Source organism: Ranitomeya imitator, chromosome 7 (assembly GCF_032444005.1).
Source record: "Ranitomeya imitator isolate aRanImi1 chromosome 7, aRanImi1.pri, whole genome shotgun sequence".
NCBI classification, from domain to species: domain Eukaryota; kingdom Metazoa; phylum Chordata; class Amphibia; order Anura; family Dendrobatidae; genus Ranitomeya; species Ranitomeya imitator.
The window spans coordinates 70694647-70713912 of NC_091288.1; the positions used below are offsets into that span (position 1 = coordinate 70694647).

The window sequence follows — 19266 nt, forward strand, 5'->3', positions numbered from 1 at the left end:
ATATTAAAGCAACCTGGGCTTCCATAACACCTCAGCAGTGCCACAAGCTGATCGCCTCCGTGCCACACCGCATTGATGCAGTAATTGATGCAAAAGGAGCCCCGACCAAGTATTGAGTGCATTTACTGAACATACGTTCCAGTAGGCCAACATTTTGGATTATAAAATAATTTTTCAAGATATTGTTATAAAGTATTCTAATTTAGTGATAACTTTTCATTCGCTGTAAGCAGAAACAAACACTTGAAATACATCACTGTTTGTAATGACTAATATGATTTTCACTTTTTGTATTGAAGAACTGAAATAAATTAACTTTTTGAGGATATTCTAATTTTGTGAGAAGCACCTGTATATATCTGTAAAGGAAAAAGTATATAGCAATTTCCTAAATATGGCCATTCATAATGCTCCATTTAGTTTTACTCTGCTCAAACATCTTCATTTCATATTTAGATATTAGGGAACCATACCTATCATCATGGGGTAAAAATAAAATAAGTAAATGGATTTGTGAGCCTTTATATGTGACCTTGAACTTCAGAATGTATTTGCACAGAGTATCACAATCGTGCAGGAAAGTTTCTTCATCCCCCAGCTATTCCAGTGTTGCTGTTCCAACATTTATTTGCACTGATTCGAGTGTGTCTTCACTGTCAGGTGACAAGTTTAGGATGTCCATATTTATTGTACTTACACATAGCATTAACATGTACAAAATGCAAAGTCTGCACAACAGACACAAAAAATAGAGCACATTTAATCTAAAGAAATGCTGCAATATAGGGAAAGGTAAAAGTGAGGACCAGGATTACACAACTGATTTTCAACACCCCCCCCCCCCCCCTCCCCACCAAAGAGAACTACCTCTCTCTAAATTTCTTTAACCCATAAATGACCATCAATACATCTTTTTACTGGCCTGAGATATAAGAATAGCATCCCCATACGGATGACAATCCAGCAGCTGTCGGCTATCCACTATAGTTTACAACTTGCTACATTAGCCATGATCAGCGTACTCACCGACCATGGTCGTTTAACCCCTTAAATGCTGCTGTCAATAGCGACTACGGCACCCAGATGGTTAAGAGTGTGGGGCTCCCTCTTTAACCCAATTTGCACCCTCAGATCTTTATCGTGTGGTCCGAATGTTTGCGATGGCAATTCATGGGCAAATAACCTTAGTGTCTGCCAGCTATAGCGGCCTGCTCAGAAGTTATCAAAATTTAGGTGCTAAAAAATAAAACTCATTCCAGTTATGCCACTTTTCATTAATTCCGGAAAAGCATCTTAAAAGGTTAATGAACTACCTTAAAGCAATATGGAGTACGTTAAGGGGGGGTGTTTTTTAAAATGGTTTCACTTTTGGGGGTTTCCAATATGTAGCACCCCCAAAGTCACTTCATAAATGAACAGGTCCCTATAAAAATAAGCCTTGTTTTTTCATGAAGAAATGAAAAATTACTGCTACATTTTTGAACCTCCTACAATTCTGAAAAAATATAAACTATTTTACAGATGCTGATGTAAAGCAGACATGAGGGAAATGTTATTTATTAATGTTTTTGTGTGGTGCAACTATCTGGATTAAAGGGATACTCATTCAAAGTCTGAAAATTGCCTTTTTAATATTTGTCAAATTTAGGATATTTTTACAAATTAAAGAAAAAATATATCAACTTAAATGTATCTTTATTATAGAGTATCATGTGTCATGGAAAAAAAAATCTCAAAATCAATAGGATATGTGAAGCATTTCAGCATTATTACTATATAAAGTGACATTTTTAAAAAATGTGACCGGTCACTAAGAAGTTCCTTCTTATTAACCCCTTAACACCCAATGACTAGTGATGGGCGAGCACTAAAATGCTCAGCTGCTCATTGCTCGGGTCGAGCAAATTGAAACACTCGGGTACTCGGCCAGAGCAATGAGCCCAATGTCAGTCTATGGGAGACCCGAGTATTTTTACCACGATCCCCCACCTGGGGTCCTTTTAAGGTTTAAAAACGTTGAAAATAATAGAAACACTGCTCACATGACACAGGGACATCATGGGGATCGCCCCTAGAAGCATTCCTGACTCCTAGTTCACAGCTTTAATCAATTTTTTCCCGAGATTCATGCCATTTTTCCCGGTGCCACAAAACACATTAAAACGAAACCAAAATGGATTTTGCTGGGAAATATGTCAAGGTACATCCTTTGCAGGTTAATAACTTGCCTGTAAGGCCAAATATTTAACCCCAGACCGAAAATGTGCTCCCCCACTTAGGCTTCGTTCAGACACAGCGTTTTTGAAGTGTTTTTCCAACTTTAAAATTGCTTTCAACCACTACAAATGCGTTCACTGGGAAATGTCATTGTAACATTTAACAACCCTAGCTGGCCATGTGGTGTGTGACACATAAGCAGACCCATCTTGTTTCATTTACGAAGGAAAGTCAGAGAGCCTATTTTTACTGTTATATCAGGCGGCATTAATCTTCTTAAAGGGCCATTATTAAACTGTGGGTCTCCTAAACTGTTGTAGCCTATGCTGTGAGTGGATGGGCTGCCAAGAATTACGACGCACCACAATACCCCTTTCATAAGATGTCCAGGAGGGCTTCCTGAAAAAAATGTTGCATTGAATGCAAGGCCTGCCCTGCTACCAATTCATATGCCCCCTTACACCTTGAAACCCACATACTGTATGGGCCCATGAAAATCCACTTCCCAATATGCATTTTGTGCTCCATACTCCTTTGTTTTACACATTGGCAGCAAGGCCAGCCCTGCTGCACAGTCATATGCACCCCATTAGGCCTTGGAACCCACATACTGGATGGGCCCATGAAAATCCACTCGTATTTTGTAATGGTATGATGGTTCCCTCTTTGCACAGTTATTTACAGGAGAATTTTGCAATTTTATTTGCCATGTTTTTAAAACGAAGGTTCAGATACGGCTTTAAAAAAGGCTAATACTTGCAATACAACGCAATTTTATTGCTAACTACAAAATTCAAGGAATAGTATGATTGAATAGTGTTAGTGCGTACACTTTTGTATATGTCAACATACACACTTTTCAAGGTTGGATGAAACTGAGATATCATGGAGTCATCAGACGAGGGGCCATAAACCCCTAGAAAATAAAAGCCACAAGGATTTAGATCAAACCACCACCGGCATAGTTTCAGTAAACCTTAATGTTTTACAATGACAAACAGCAAACATATAGAGGCTTAGAACTGTTTGTGAAGTGAATAAATAAGCATTTATCAAGATTGCGTCACTATGAGCATTGTCTGTCATATCTGTAAATGTTTTACAAGAAATGCAGCTATGTGATTGTCTGAATGCATTCGGTATACAGTATTTAAATCTTGGTTACAAATCACCATTTGCATATTTGCCTTTTGTACATTTGAGGCAGCCAAAGTTATGGCTCTCAAGGAGAGAAACTAATGTAGTCGACAAAGAAATATTTGTAATGAACTACTGAGCCAAACTAACAGCATTGCTTTATCAAAGTTACATGAAGTGTATTGTGTCCAATGTGAGCAACCAGGCAACACAAAAGGAGCTTTTTAAAGGGAGCTCTTTATGGTACAGAAATGTTATGAAGTCTTTGCCAACAAGGACGTGGTTTCACCAATGTGGGGTACCTTTTTAAAAAATATACTAGTGCCATCGCAGGCCCCTTGCCAAAAATTCACCGGCCTATAACAGTACAGAGCACGTTCACCCTGGTGATCTACTGGCAGGAACAGGACAAATTGCAGGATTAGTCCCAATGTAGTGGTGTGTGTCTCTGAGACTTGTAATGCAGTGCATGATGTGCCAAACAATTCCCCAGTGGGGTTACCTTTTTTAAAAATAAGACTAGTTCCATCGCAGGCCCCTTGCCCAAAATTCACCGGCCTATAACAATACAAAGCACGTGCACCCTGGTCATCTAGTGGCAGTTAAAGGACACATTGCAGGAGACAGACTTAAGAAGTAGGTGCAATGTAATGTAATGCCCAATTCCCCAATGTGGGGTCCTGTTTTTACAAAATAAAATAGTGCCTTCACAGCCCCAGTGCTCAAAAATCACCAGCCTATAACAGTACAGAGCACATTCACCCTGGTCATCTTATGGTTCTGGATGATGAGGATGAGGATAAGGAGGAGGATAACAACAAACAGACCAAATGTGGAAGCATATACGTATGTGTGGTTGTGAAGAGGTGCATGAGAATACATCTCCCCAAAAGAGAGAATGTATTTGAGGCTATGTTTCGCTGTTTTCACTTGGTGGTGTACAGAAGTCTTTCCCAATACAGACCTTGCTCATTTTTATAAGAGTCAACCTGTCAGCATTTTCAGTTGACAGGCAGATGCGCTTATCTGTTATAATTCCACCAGCGGCACTAAAAACACTCTGACAGAACGCTAGCAGCAGGGCAGGCCAGGACCTCCAAGGCGTAGAGAGCCAGTTAATGCCACGTGTCCAGCTTGGATACCCAATAATTAAAAGGCACAGAGGAATCACGGAGGACATTTGTACGATCTGCAAGGTACTCCCTCACCATCTTCCCAAACATTGCACTTCTGACAGCACCCCTTGCCTTTGTGCCACCACGATGGTAGGGTCTGAGAAAACTGTCCCAAAACTTGGCCATTGTTCCCCTGCCTGAGCTGGATTGTACCTCTGTCTCGCTCGCTTGGAGTCCTTGGTTGTACAACAAACTGACGTCTGCTGCCAGCGTTCTCACATGGAAATTTTCTAAGTAATTCCGCTACAAGGGCCCTCTGGTACTGCAACATTTTAGTACACCTCTCTGCCTCAGACAGAAGAGATTGAAAGTTCTCCTTGTAGCATGGGTCTAGAAGTGTCACCAACCAGTAATGAGTGTCACCCAAAATTTTGATAATCTGAGAGTCATGTGAAATGCAGCGCAACATAAAGTCAGCCATGCGTCCAGACTGCCTACAGGCAAGACTTCCGTGTTCTCACCAACAGGTTGACTGACCATGCTATCCTCCTCCTCCTCCTCTTCCCTGTCCTCAGGCCATCCCTGCTAAACAGAAGCTAATACAGATGTGGTTGTAGTACTGTCTATAGCGCATGAAAGTGGCTCCTGTTCTTCCTCCTCCTCATTGCCCACCAATCCACGTTGAGAAGACATGAACTGGGCTTGCTCCATGTCCTTGTGTAACGCCTGCAAGGCAACCCCTGATTGTGAGCAGAGAGGTTTTCAGAATGCTGAGAAGCAGGATGGTGGTGCTAATTATGGTGTCATCGCTGCACACCATCTTGGTGCAGTCCTCAAAGTTTTGGAGGATGTTACATATGTCTAACATCCATGTCCACTCCTGAGGTCTTATGTGTAGCGTCTGACCTGAAATTCAACAGCCTTGATGATGTTTGCAGTCAAAAACAGCCCTCTTCTGCTCACAAATCCTTTCCAATATATGCAGCGTAGAGTTCCAGCGTGTGGGGACATCACACAACAGTCGGTGAGCTGGAAGCTGAAAACGCTGCTGAAGCACGGCAAGGGCGGCTAAAGCTGTTGCTGACTTTCTAAAATGGGCAGATAGACGGCATACTTTCACTAGCATATCCTGCAGCTCCGGGTAGCTTTTCAGAAAACATTGAACCATGAGGTTAAGCACATGGGCCAAGCAAGGTACGTGTATGAGCTCACCTTGCCTCAGAGCCGCCACCAGGTTACGGCCATTGTCACACATGACAATGCCTGGCTGTAGGTTCAGTGGTGTCATCCAAACATCTGACTGCTCTGTCAGCGCTGTCTACAACTCTTCTGCTTTGTGCGGTTTGCCACCTATGCAGATTAGCTTCAGCACAGCCTGTTGCCGCTTGGCTGAGGCAGTGCTGCAGTGCTTTCAGCTTCTGACTGATGTGTTGATTTCAGAGATGGAGGATGAAGAAGAAGAGGAGGAGGAGGAGGAGGAGGAGGAGGAGGAGGAGGAGGAGGAGGAGGTGGTGGTGGTGGTGGTGGTGCAGGAGCTGTAAGCTGTGGGGGCAACCCTGATTGACGTGGAGCCAGCAATCTTCGGCGTGGGGAAGAGGTGTTCCATCCAAATGTAAGAGGGTGAACTGTAGTCCCACTGAGAGGGCACTAGGACCCTGTGGTTTTTGCCTATTGCAGAAGAGAACAGACCGTGCAAAACTCCCAGAGACAATGTGTGCTGCTGGGTGGGGTCTAGTGTCTCGGGTGTAAAGTGAAACTTGGAAGTGAGAGCTGAGAGAGAAAAAGGCGGGAAGCTGCTGTGATATCTTAAAGAGAGACTGTGTGTGGATTTACTGCAAGTGTTTTTGGAGGAAAAGAAGCTTTTGAGAGACTTTTTGTTGCTAACGTTCCCCTGGAGAAGAATTAACCTTTTGTTTAACTCTGTGAGAGACTTGTGTGGCTAACGTTTCCTGAGAGGAGTTAACCCTTTATTTAACAAAAGACTGAGACTTTACTAAGAACCCAGTACGAATTTGGAAGTCTGTGGATTCCCTGTGCATTGAGTGGAGAACCAAGTCTGGACAGACGGCTGATACAGAGACGGACGGATTGTCGTGGAAGCATTCCTAGGAGCTACAGAAGCAGAGACTACATCGTGAGACCACTAACTAAGTCCCCGGCATTTGGGCTCGGCATCGGCCGACAAGACAAGAGGAGTTTGCTGTAACTTATTGGCGCTGAAAATATGAACTGGCTGCAGCCTGTGCGGATTCCTGCCTGAGAGGAAATCCATCTCAGGATACGGTACCATAGTTATAGATACCCGGGTATCTCTGCTCAGAGTGTTAAATTGTTACTTTAGAGGTGTATCTTATATTAGAGTTGTGTAAGTTATACTCAATGTGCCATTCCAGGGGCTCCCTTGATAACACTACATTCAATTTACACTTGTTCCTGTTTTTAGTTGCCTGTTAGGTAAATTTCTTACTAGTCTGTTGTAGTATACAGTTCTCAGGAGACCTTGGAGTGGCACAGTGATTTCAGCTGCTGCTGAGCTAGTGTATCTTTGGGGTGCATCTGCCTTAATATTCTCCATATTACCTTGATTATTTTGCCTTTGAGTAAATACCGTTGGAGATTTCTGCCTTGGTCTTGGTTTGTGACTCACTGGATCTTATTCGGACCTCTGGTCATTACATTTTTGGCGTAGTCGGCAGGATCCAGTGTTTGTCATGGACGAGGGCGATGGTGGAAATGACCCCGCTGTATCCGCATCCTCCTCGGGGGTTGGGGTTCCCCTGGCAGCCGCGGCGACTTCGGGAGGGTATGTGCCTGTAGGAGCTTTACTTCAGCACATGCCAAAATACGATGGGCGCAATATGGCGTTGCAAGATTGGGCTGAGAGAATCCGGAGTATTCTGCGCATGTGTAATTTGACCCCCGCGTTACGCGCTGAGCTGGCATTAAATGCACTGGAGGGTGATATTAGGCGTATGGTGATGGTGCGCCCAGAATCAGAGAGGGATACATTAGAAAAGATTTTGGAACTGTTAGAGGGGAGTTTGGGGGGCCGAGCGCGCGTGGCCCAGCTTCGGTCCCTATTCTTTAATCGTCCCCAGAGAGAGTGTGAGTCCCTGATGCAGTACTCTAATATTTTGCAAGAGATGTTGAATGAGATGCAGTGACTAGACCCGGGGGCCATGGGGGCATTCCGGGAGGTAGACCACTTGCTCCGGGACCAATTCATCACCGGTGTAGCCAATAGACTTCTCCGGGACAAACTGTTGGAAATGGTCCGGGTTGCACCAGAGTTATCTTTCTGGCAGATTTACCGAGCTGCAGTGGAAAGGGAAGAGAAATCGGCCTATGTTCCCGAGGGGTCAGTGAACAGTGCCCAGCTGGAGGAAGGTGGTTCATCAGGGTCGGGGGGAGAGGGGCTGGTAAGCGTGGTACAAGCTCTGCGTGCTGAGGTGAAGGAGTTGAAGCTGAAATTGTCTCAACTGACAGTTGATCCCGCCTCTACCCCCTCGCGGGAACCTCCTGCCTCACCCCCTGGAACGGTGACCCCGCAAATGGCCAGGTCGTCCTATCATAATGAGTCAAGCCCTCGCCCACGAGGAACAATCACCTGCTGGAAGTGTGGCCGCCAGGGACACATCTCGCGTTACTGCCGGGCGCTTACAGCCCCAGAAACCCCGTCGCCGGCTTTAAACTTCCGGCCGCTGCCATGAGAGGGCAAGCAGCAGCGGCCCCACCCACACAAAGCCCTCGACGGAATGAACAAGATTTGTTTGCATGTAGTCCAGTGATAGAAGCAGAGTTTGAAGGGCGGAAGATGAGGTGCTTGGTTGACACGGGATCCGAATGTACTATAATGCCTCTAGAAGTATATGAGAGATACTTCAGTCGACTAGTGATTCCAGAGGATGGCCGAGTGATACGACTGACCGCCGCAAATAATGGTCAATTGTCAGTAAAAGGGATCGTGTGGATGCAACTAAAAATGTTTGGTCAAGAGCTGGGGCAGAAAGGGGTAGTACTGGTGGATCACCCCCCTAGAATAGGGATGGAAGTGACGCTCGGAATGAACGTGCTGCGAGATTTGAATCACCAGATGTATGCCAGTGAAGGACCCCGATACTGGGCCCGTGCGACAAGACACCGACCCACACAGAGAATTCTACACCGTCTAGTGCTGAGTTGCGACTTGCTGAAAAGTGCGGTCCCAGGTGGCCGGGTGGGCCGGGTCCGAGTGACTTCGAGGGCCCCGATCCTGCTGGGACCCAGACAAGAGGAACTCTTAATGCTGCCTGTGGGAGCTGCACAGAGATTGAATGGGCTTGAAGTGCTACTTGAGCCCGCCCGAGAGGGTTCCTCATTTGCCAAGGTACATGTGGCCCGTTCTTTGGCGATTGTGAAGAATGGACGAGTACCGGTCCGATGCATCAATGTTTTAGATGAAGCTGTTGCAATTCCCTCTGGGACCATACTGGCTGAACTGTTCGTACCGGCAGAGAAGGTGCCGGAAAATGCAGGGTTCGAATTGCGACCAGACCAACAGTCATCCTGGACATTCGCGGTCGAGGTAGGCCGGACTGAACCTCCTACGGTGGAATGGAATGTTCATGTGATCATGGAGCAGATGGGAGTGGATCGGGAGAAGCTGACCCCCGTGCAGTTGGAGCAGTTGGAGAGAGTTTTGTGGGAACATCAAGAGACCTTTTCCCGACATGGAGAGGACTTCGGGTGTACCCAGACGATTGAGCATGAGATTCCAACGGGGGATACTCCACCCATTAGAGAAAGATATCGCCAAATTCCTCCGGCGCTCTATCAAGAGGTGAAGAGCATGGTGGCCAGTATGCTGGACAACCAAGTGATCCGAGAGAGTCGGAGTCCCTGGGCGGCCCCTGTAGTCTTGGTCCGCAAGAAGGATGGGACACTCCGATTTTGTGTGGACTATCGGAAATTGAATGCCCACACCGTACGGGACGCATATCCTTTACCCCGTATTGAAGAATCCCTGTCGGCCCTGGGTCGGGCCAAGTATTTCTCAACGTTGGATTTGGCAAGCGGGTACTGGCAGGTCCCAATGGCTGAAAAAGATCGGGCCAAGACGGCGTTTGTATTGCCAATGGGGCTCTTTGAGTTCAACCGGATGCCCTTTGGCCTCGCTACCGCCCCGGGAACCTTCCAACGCCTGATGGAACATTGCTTGGGTGATCTAAATTTTGAATCAGTCCTGATATATTTGGACGACATTGTGGTGTTCGGAACCTCATTTGAAGATCATCTGGAGAAGCTGCGTCAAGTTCTCCGGCGGCTCAAGAGCTACGGCCTGAAAATAAAGCCAAAAAAATGTCAGCTGTTACGAAACCAGATTGAATATTTGGGGCATCTGGTGACCCCGGACGGGGTACTACCTTTAGCCAGTAAGATTAAGGCGGTACAAGAGTGGCCACCTCCTTGTGACCTGCGAGAAGTGCGGGCCTTCCTGGGCCTAGCAGGATACTATCGGCGGTTTGTGCCTAAATTCTCACAAGTGGTGAGTCCCTTGAATGAACTTTTGAGAGGGACAGCGCTGGGTCCTCGAAATCGCCCCATTCCATGGGGGCCCCTACAGAAAAAGGCATTTGATGGAGTGAAAACCGCCCTAACGAGTGCCCCATTGCTGGCCTACGCCCGGTTTGACACCCCTTTTTTGTTGTATACCGATGGTAGTCTTCATGGGTTGGGGGCAGTACTAGCACAGGTGCAGGACGGCCGAGAACGAGTGATTTCTTATGGCAGCAGATCTTTAAGAGACTCCGAGCGAAATCCGGCTAACTACAGCTCATTCCGTCTGGAATTGCTGGCCCTGGTGTGGGCAATGACAGAACGCTTCGCCGAGTATCTAACAGGAGCTGAGGTGCTAGTCATGACAGATAACAACCCGCTAGCTCACTTAGAGAATGCAAAACTGGGGGCGTTGGAGCAGCGGTGGGTCGCCAGACTGGCCAAGTTCAATTACCGCATTAAATTTCGCTCTGGTCGAGAGAACGGCAATGCAGATGCATTGTCAAGAGTGCCCCTTGGGTCATCCGGGGAAGATGTTGATGAACAACTTGAGGATACTGAAACTCCAGCTTTGGGGCAAATACCTATCTTCCAAAGTGTGGTACACTCAAGTGGGGTGGCCATCGGGATGCCCTGTGTCCTGGGTAAAACACCCTCAGATTGGACAAGAGTCCAGGATGAGTGTCCGGACGTTGCACTTGTGCGCCGTTGGGTACAAAACAAGGCCTGGCCCAGTGCAGAGGACAAGGCTCAGTTGTCCATGGAAGGAATGAAACTCCTTCGACAATGGGATAAATTGTGTGTGGAACAAGGTCTTTTGTATCGTAAGGTGTACCTGCCATCGGAGCTGCAGCATCGGTACCAACTGATAATTCCTGTGGGGATGGGGCCGGTGGTCGCTCGTGAGGCGCATGAGAAGGGGGCCCATTTTGGAAGTGAAAAGACACTTCAGTGGTTGCAGCGAGTCCTCTACTGCCCTGAGTTGGGAGGGATGGTGGCTGACGCGTGTCGGCAGTGCCGAATTTGTGGGCTCAACAAAAGCCCTGAGCAGCGGGCTCCCACACAGTCTATTAAGACTTCAGCTCCACTGGAACTACTCATGATTGACTACGTGTTGATAGGGTACTCTACATCAGGGTACTCCTACTGCCTGGTGATGACAGATCACTTTACCAAGTATGCTGTAGCGGTGCCGACAAGAGATCAGACGGCCAAGTCGGCGGCTGAGGCAGTGTGCCGACATTTCTTCCAAGTGTTCGGGTGTCCGCAGAGAATACATTCAGATCAAGGGGCCTGCTTTCAGGGAACGCTGATGAAAGAGTTGCACCAGCTCTATGGTATCGAGCAGTCGAGAACAACGCCTTACCACCCTCAGGGTAACGGGGCGTGTGAGCGTTTTAATCGGACCCTGTTGCAAATGTTGAGGTCCTTAGAGAGTCAGCAACAGACATGCTGGCCTGAGTATCTCCCCGAATTGATGTGGGCTTACAATAACAGGGTGCACAGTACTACTGGTTACTCACCACACATGTTGATGTTTGGTAGACCTGGCCGAGACATTGAGGATTTGAGCATGCCAGATCCCTCCTCCGCCCCCCTTCGGACTGCATCCGAGTGGGTACGAGAGCATCGGCGGCGGTTGAGGGTGGTGCATCAGGTGGTGGGTGACCGCCTTCGCCAGGTGGTCCATAAGGACACGCGACCTGTACAAACAGAGCTGTTCTCTCCGGGAGACAGAGTGTTGGTGAGGACAAAACGACGGTCAGGAAAGCTGAGTGACCGATGGGAGGCGATACCGTATCTGATAAAAAAACAGGTGAACCCTGAGATTCCAGTGTACGAGGTCGAACCGGTGGGGACAGGGGGGCCAACCCGTAATTTGCATCGTAACATGTTACAGCGGTGCTGGTTTGAAGATTCGGCGCCTACCCCCCTAGAGCCAGAGGCCATGTTTCAAGGGGCGGAAGCTCTGAATGATCTTGAGTTTGATGGTGTGCTTACTCCTGCGCCTGCTTATTTGCCCCCCTGTGACCGATCTGGCCTCGGGTGATGAGAATGTTGGGGATATGGAGGATGTTGTTGAGGAGAGTGCATCAGGTCAACTGCTTGGTCCTGACGCTGTATCACAGGACATCGAGCCGCAGGAGGAGACAACTCCACTTACGCCCACTGACACGACCATGGAAGAGACTCTAGCTCCCTCTAAGGTCGCACCTGTTGATGTAGGACTCAGGAGAACTACACGATCTACGGCAGGAATACCGCCTCAGCGATATGCTCAAGATGAATTTGAGTGGGAAGGTATGTCGAGGACGCCAACCTCTAGTGGGGTGGCATGTAAGAGGGTGAACTGTAGTCCCACTGAGAGGGCACTAGGACCCTGTGGTTTTTGCCTATTGCAGAAGAGAACAGACCGTGCAAAACTCCCAGAGACAATGTGTGCTGCTGGGTGGGGTCTAGTGTCTCGGGTGTAAAGTGAAACTTGGAAGTGAGAGCTGAGAGAGAAAAAGGCGGGAAGCTGCTGTGATATCTTAAAGAGAGACTGTGTGTGGATTTACTGCAAGTGTTTTTGGAGGAAAAGAAGCTTTTGAGAGACTTTTTGTTGCTAACGTTCCCCTGGAGAAGAATTAACCTTTTGTTTAACTCTGTGAGAGACTTGTGTGGCTAACGTTTCCTGAGAGGAGTTAACCCTTTATTTAACAAAAGACTGAGACTTTACTAAGAACCCAGTACGAATTTGGAAGTCTGTGGATTCCCTGTGCATTGAGTGGAGAACCAAGTCTGGACAGACGGCTGATACAGAGACGGACGGATTGTCGTGGAAGCATTCCTAGGAGCTACAGAAGCAGAGACTACATCGTGAGACCACTAACTAAGTCCCCGGCATTTGGGCTCGGCATCGGCCGACAAGACAAGAGGAGTTTGCTGTAACTTATTGGCGCTGAAAATATGAACTGGCTGCAGCCTGTGCGGATTCCTGCCTGAGAGGAAATCCATCTCAGGATACGGTACCATAGTTATAGATACCCGGGTATCTCTGCTCAGAGTGTTAAATTGTTACTTTAGAGGTGTATCTTATATTAGAGTTGTGTAAGTTATACTCAATGTGCCATTCCAGGGGCTCCCTTGATAACACTACATTCAATTTACACTTGTTCCTGTTTTTCGTTGCCTGTTAGGTAAATTTCTTACTAGTCTGTTGTAGTATACAGTTCTCAGGAGACCTTGGAGTGGCACAGTGATTTCAGCTGCTGCTGAGCTAGTGTATCTTTGGGGTGCATCTGCCTTAATATTCTCCATATTACCTTGATTATTTTGCCTTTGAGTAAATACCGTTGGAGATTTCTGCCTTGGTCTTGGTTTGTGACTCACTGGATCTTATTCGGACCTCTGGTCATTACACAAAGGTCCGACTGGGTCTCGCTTCCACTATGTTAACCCAGTGTGCAGTCATTGAGATGTACGGTCCTTGCCCACAAGCACTTGTCCACATGTCCATGGTTAGGTAGACTTTCCCTGTGACAGCATTGTTGAGGGCACGGGAAATGTTGTGGGACACATACTGGTGTAAAGGCGATACGGCACACAGAGAGAAATAGTGGCGACTGGGGACCAAGTACCTTGGGACGGGCCCCACCATCAGGTTGGGGAAAGCTTCCGTCTCAACAAGCCTAAAAGGCAGCATTTCTAGCGCAAGCAGAAGAGAAATATTAGAATTGATGACTGTGGCCTGTGGGGCTTTGGCTGGGTATTTCCGCTTGTGTTCCAAAGACTGGTAATAGACAACTGAACGCTGTGCTGGGACAAGGATATGGACTGGCTTGCTGATGGTGCTGCTTGACTGTGGGCCACAACAGGTGCAGGGCTAGAGGCATCTTCACATGCATAGTGTACTGGGGATTGGCTTCTACGCAAAACAGTGGAAGAAGCAGTGGTGTGACTAGCAGGCAGTGGTCCTGGAGCCTGGAGTTCGGCCCACAAAGTCAGGTGCTTTGCTTGCATGTGCCTGATCATGCTGGTGGTGGTCAGGCTGGTTGTTTTGCTACCCCTGCTGATGCGGGCATGGCAGCTGCTGCAAATGGCATGTTTGGGGTTATCGGCAGAGTCTTTAAAAAATAGCCAGACTCTGGAAGATCTCACAGGTGGAATGGCAACTTCACTCATGTTGGTGTTACGGGGAACGGATGCACGCCTTCTGTCTGTGGCCACCACACTGCTTCTTCCTGCCTGTTGGGGGGTATGCCTCCTTCCCCATTTGTGCTGCTGTCCTCGCTATGCATGCCCTCCTGCCAGATTGGGTAAGTCACTTTGTCATCAACCACCTCGTCTTCCACATCCGCACCCTGCTCCTCCTCCTGTCTTTCTGGCAATTGTGTCTCATCATAGTCCACCTCTTGTGACACATTCCCACCATCGCCTTCGTGTGACTGGGGCTGGTCAAAGCTTTGAGCAGCTCTATATGCGATCTCATCTTTCCCCACTTCAAGTTGAGCGGCAGAGATTTCTGAATCTTGAAATGCAAAACTGAACAGCTCTTCAGAGTGTCCAAGTGTGGGATGAGTTGTCTCAGGGCACTCTGCATAGTGGGAGGAAGGAGGATCAGGGTGAGGACTATCCTGGCCACACTCACGGCTACTCAGACTTGACCGTGTAGAAGACAAGGTGGTGGTGGTGTCTAAGTGATATTACATAGTTATTAAGGTTGAAGGAAGACTGTAAGTCCATCTAGTTCAACCCATAGCCTAACCTAACATGCCCTATCATGTTGATCCAGAGGAAGGCAAAAAAACCATGTGGTAAAGAGTAAGCTCCACATTGGGGAAAAAAATTCCTTCCATCCCGACTCCACATACGGCAATCAGACTAGTTCCCTGGATCAACGCCCTATCAAGGAATCTAATATATATACCCTGTAACATTATACTTTTCCAGAAAGGTATCCAGTCCCCTCTTAAATTTAAGTAACGAATCACTCATTATAACATTATACGACAGAGTTCCATAGTCTCACTGCTCTTACAGTAAAGAATCCGCGTCTGTTATTATGCTTAACCCCTTTCTGACCTCGGACGGGATAGTACGTCCGAGGTCAGAAGCCCCTCTTTGATGCGGGCTCCGGCGGTGAGCCCGCATCAAAGCCGGGACATGTCAGCTGTTTTGAACAGCTGACATGTGCCCATAATAGGCGCGGGCAGAATCGCGATCTGCCCGCACCTATTAAATAGTTAAATGCCGCTGTCAAATGCAGACAGCGGCATTTAACTACCGCATCCGGCTGGGCGGCCGGAAATGACGGCATCGCCGACCCCCGTCACATGATCGGAGGTCGGCGATGCTTCTCCATTGTAACCATAGAGGTCCTTGAGACCTCTATGGTTACTGATCGCTGGTAGCTGTGAGCGCCACCCTGTGGTCGGCGCTCACAGCACACCTGATTTTCAGCTACATAGCAGCTAACATATGATCGCTGCTATGTAGCAGAGGCGATCGTGCTGTGCCTGCTTCTAGCCTATTGAAGCATGGCAAAAGTAAAAAAAAAAAAAGTTTAAAAAAAAAAAAAAAAAAAAAAAAAGCCCTCAACCGACCCCAGATCATGAAAAATGGAGACGCTACGAGTATCGGAAAATGGCGCAATTTTTTTTTTATTTATTTTTTTTAGCAAAGATTGGAATTTTTTTTTCACCACTTAGGTAAAAAATAACCTAGTCATGTTAGGTGTCTATGAACTCGTACTGACCTGGAGAATCATAATGTAAGGTCAGTTTTAGCATTTAGTGAACCTAGCAAAAAAGCCAAGCAAAAAACCAGTGTGGGACTGCACTTTTTTTGCAATTTCACCGCACTTGGAATTTTTTTCCCGTTTTCTAGTACATGACATGCTAAAACCAATGATGTCGTTCAAAAGTACAACTCGTCCCGCAAAAAATAAGGCCTCACATGGCCAAATTGACGGAAAAATAAAAAAGTCATGGCTCTGGGAAGGAGGGGAGTGAAAAACGAACACGGAAAAACGATAAATCCCAAGGTCATGAAGGGGTTAAACCTTCTATCCTCCAGACGTAGAGGATGCCCCCTTGTCCCTGTCTCAGGTCTATGATTAAAAAGATCATCAGAAAGGTCTTTGTCCTGTCCCCTCATATATTTATACATTAAAATAAGATCACCCCTTAGTCTTCGTTTTTCCAAACTAAATAGCCCCAAGTGTAATAACCTATCTTGGTATTGCAGACCCCCCAGTCCTCTAATAACCTTGGTCGCTCTTCTCTGCAAACGCTCAAGTTAAGTGACTGGAAGCATTATCTGCTATCCAACCAACAACCGTTTCACACTGCTCTGGCTTCAATAGTGGTGTGCTGCGGTCCTCTAGAAACTGGGACAGGAAGGTCGAGCGAGAAGATGTGGGTCTTTGTTGTTGCCCACGGCCTCGTCCTCTGGATGCACCATCACGTCCACTTCCCCGTCCCTTGCCCCTTGCCCATTTTAAATGGACTACTGCACTATTTCAAATGCTCAACACAAATGTCTTTATTAGTAGCAAAATAATATCTGATCAGTATGCCTGAAAATCTACGATTTTTTAAACCCAAACACCAGGCAGGCCTCAGCCTGACCTAACAGACTGTATTCAATTTTTTTTTGTGAAGTTAATTTATGCAAAATAGTGCCGTATAGAATTTGAGTATCAGACAGCCAAAAAAATAAGTATAGTACACCGGCCTACAATGACCAAACTTGGAGCACCCTGATATATGACAGCTGTAACGGAAATACCACACTGGCAAATATGTGGCCCTATTTTTGGTTTGATAGGCCAAATAGTACTGTATAGAATTTGAGGATCAGACAGCCAAAAAAGAAGTACACCAGCCTACAATGCCCAAAGTTGGAGCACGCAGATATATGAGGCCTTTTTCGGTGAATTTAAAACACCAAAAAAAAAAAATAAACACCAGACAGAACAGACTGTATATTTTTTTTGGGGGGGTGAATTTTTTCTTTTCCAAATAAATTTTATTGAGTTTTACAATTAACGGGGCAGGAAGAAAATAGGTATAAGGGGAATGAGGGGGGAGGAGAGGGGAGGAGGAGGAAGGCTGGGTAGGCGGGGGGGGGAGAAAAGGGGAGGAAGAGGGGATAGAAGACACATGTAGTGTGCGTCAACAGGTATTCATGATTGCCAAATAGCAAAAATACGTTTAAATGGTGAATAATCAAGATGCATGCAGTAACATACAAAAGGTAGACAATCGAGCCAGTCTAATATAACTAACACTTCTAATCAAACTCCAGATCACGAAGTAATAATTCCTGCTGCAAAATATTATGGGAAAACTTCTTCCCAACGAGCCCATTTTTCTGAAAATTTTTTGAGGTTGCCGTTAGCTAAGGCAAATTTTTGCTCATAAGATTTGTGGAGGGCAACACGTTCTTTGATCTCCTGGAAAGAAGGAGGTGAAGTATTTTTCCAATTGTAGGCGATGGCGTTTTTTGTGACCAAAAGTATGTGGATGATCAATGCCCTAAGAGGAAAATGAATGACGCTTAATCCCACAGAAAGCAATGCCATCTGTGGAGTAAAGATAATGTTTTTACCCAATAGGACACCACTATGGACCAGAATCTCTGCTCTAATTGATTTTAATTTAGGGCAGCTCCAAAAGATGTGGAGCAAGTTGCCCCTAAGGCCGCAAACCCTCCAGCAATTTGGGGAGATATGACCCCCAATCAGGGAAAGCCTTGCAGGGGTAAGGTACCAACGAGAGACCAGTTTAAAATAGGACTCTTGTAGAGACATAGATACAGTAGCGGAGTAAGTGTGGACCAAGGCTCTTTCCCAATCGTCTGAATCAATTGTTAACTGGAGCTCTTGCTTCCATTTCAACATGGGTGAAGATTTAGCAAAGTCAGAGTCATGGTTAAACCAACCATAAACATATTTATAGCTCCAAAATCTGCTGTGGTCGGGGTTGCAAATCAGGTTTTGAGCAGCTTCAGAGAAGAAGGGCCTGTTTGATGGGAATTTTTGGCATTGATCTTTGATGACCAGGTAATCACAAAACATGGAAGAGGGGATATTGTATGTACCTTTGAGGGTGTTAAAGGGTATAAAGTTTTTTCCATCGAAAATGTGTATTAGTTTCGTAATTTTATATTCAGACCATTTGGGGTTGACTACTTTATTATGTAGCTCGAAAATAAAGGAGATAGCCAGATTGCTCAGAGATTCAAATCTTCCTATACCTCTTTTAGGCCTAGCTAATTTAGACCATGCTTTACTAGCAGCTATGAAGATTGGGTGAGATTTGTTGCTTACATTTTTAATGTTCATTAGCTGCCTCAAAATCAGCTCCTTGGGTGCTCTATCTAGATTTAGAGTGGACTCAATCTCTAACCAAGCTGGGGATTCCTCTTTAGACCACCAAGAGAAACTCTGTCTAATCAAATTAGTATAGTAGTGTGCCAGAATGTTGGGTAGGCCCATTCCCCCCGATGTTTTGTTTTTGTAGAGTGTTCCCATAGCCACTCTCGCTTTTTTGTTGTTCCATAGGAACTTATTAATCAGAGATTGAATGTTAATTAGGTAAGGAATTGAGATAGGAATGGGGATGGACCTAAATATGTATAAGATTTTAGGGATTATGAAGGTTTTGACTGACAAGTTTTTTCCCCACCAAGACAGGTCCTTCCCTGCAAAGTAATTTAGATCTAGTGAAATATTCCGGGTTAGGCAATCAAGATTAGTTGGAATGAGGGAGTCCAAATTTTTAGTGATCCTAATCCATAGATAAAAGAAATCTTTTGCCACCCAGCTCCACGAAGTTGCTTTTTTAATCTCTCTAATCTGATGGGACTCTAGATTAAATTGCAGAATTTGGGACTTGATTTTGTTATTTTTAAAATATGATAGCTGGGAAAATATGTCTAGTAAATTTTGGGTTGCTGGAACAGATGTTAAAGGGTTTGTCAGGGTCAGAATAACATCGTCAGCAAAGAGACCAATTTTAAATTCTCTGTTTTTTGTTTGAATGCCAGATATATTATTGTCCTCTCTTACTGATTGAGCCAAAGGCTCTATTGCCAAAGCGAACAGCAAAGGAGACAGGGGGCAACCCTGGCGCGTACCGTTCGTAATTGAAAAAGGTGATGAGAGGTGATTGTTGGAGAAGACCCTTGCAGTGGGATCTGAATAAAGAGCCATAATTGCGGAAATAGATTTTGGATTGAAGCCGAATTGTTGTAAAGTAAGTTTTAGGTATGACCA

General features: G+C 46.1%; 1 long non-coding RNA gene across 1 annotated transcript in view; it reads right to left on the reverse strand.

Annotated features, from left to right (window-relative positions):
- LOC138645865 (uncharacterized) overlaps positions 1-19266 on the reverse strand; it is an 80557-nt gene that overhangs the window by 26855 nt on the left and 34436 nt on the right. The gene's annotated exons all lie outside the window — the stretch shown is intronic.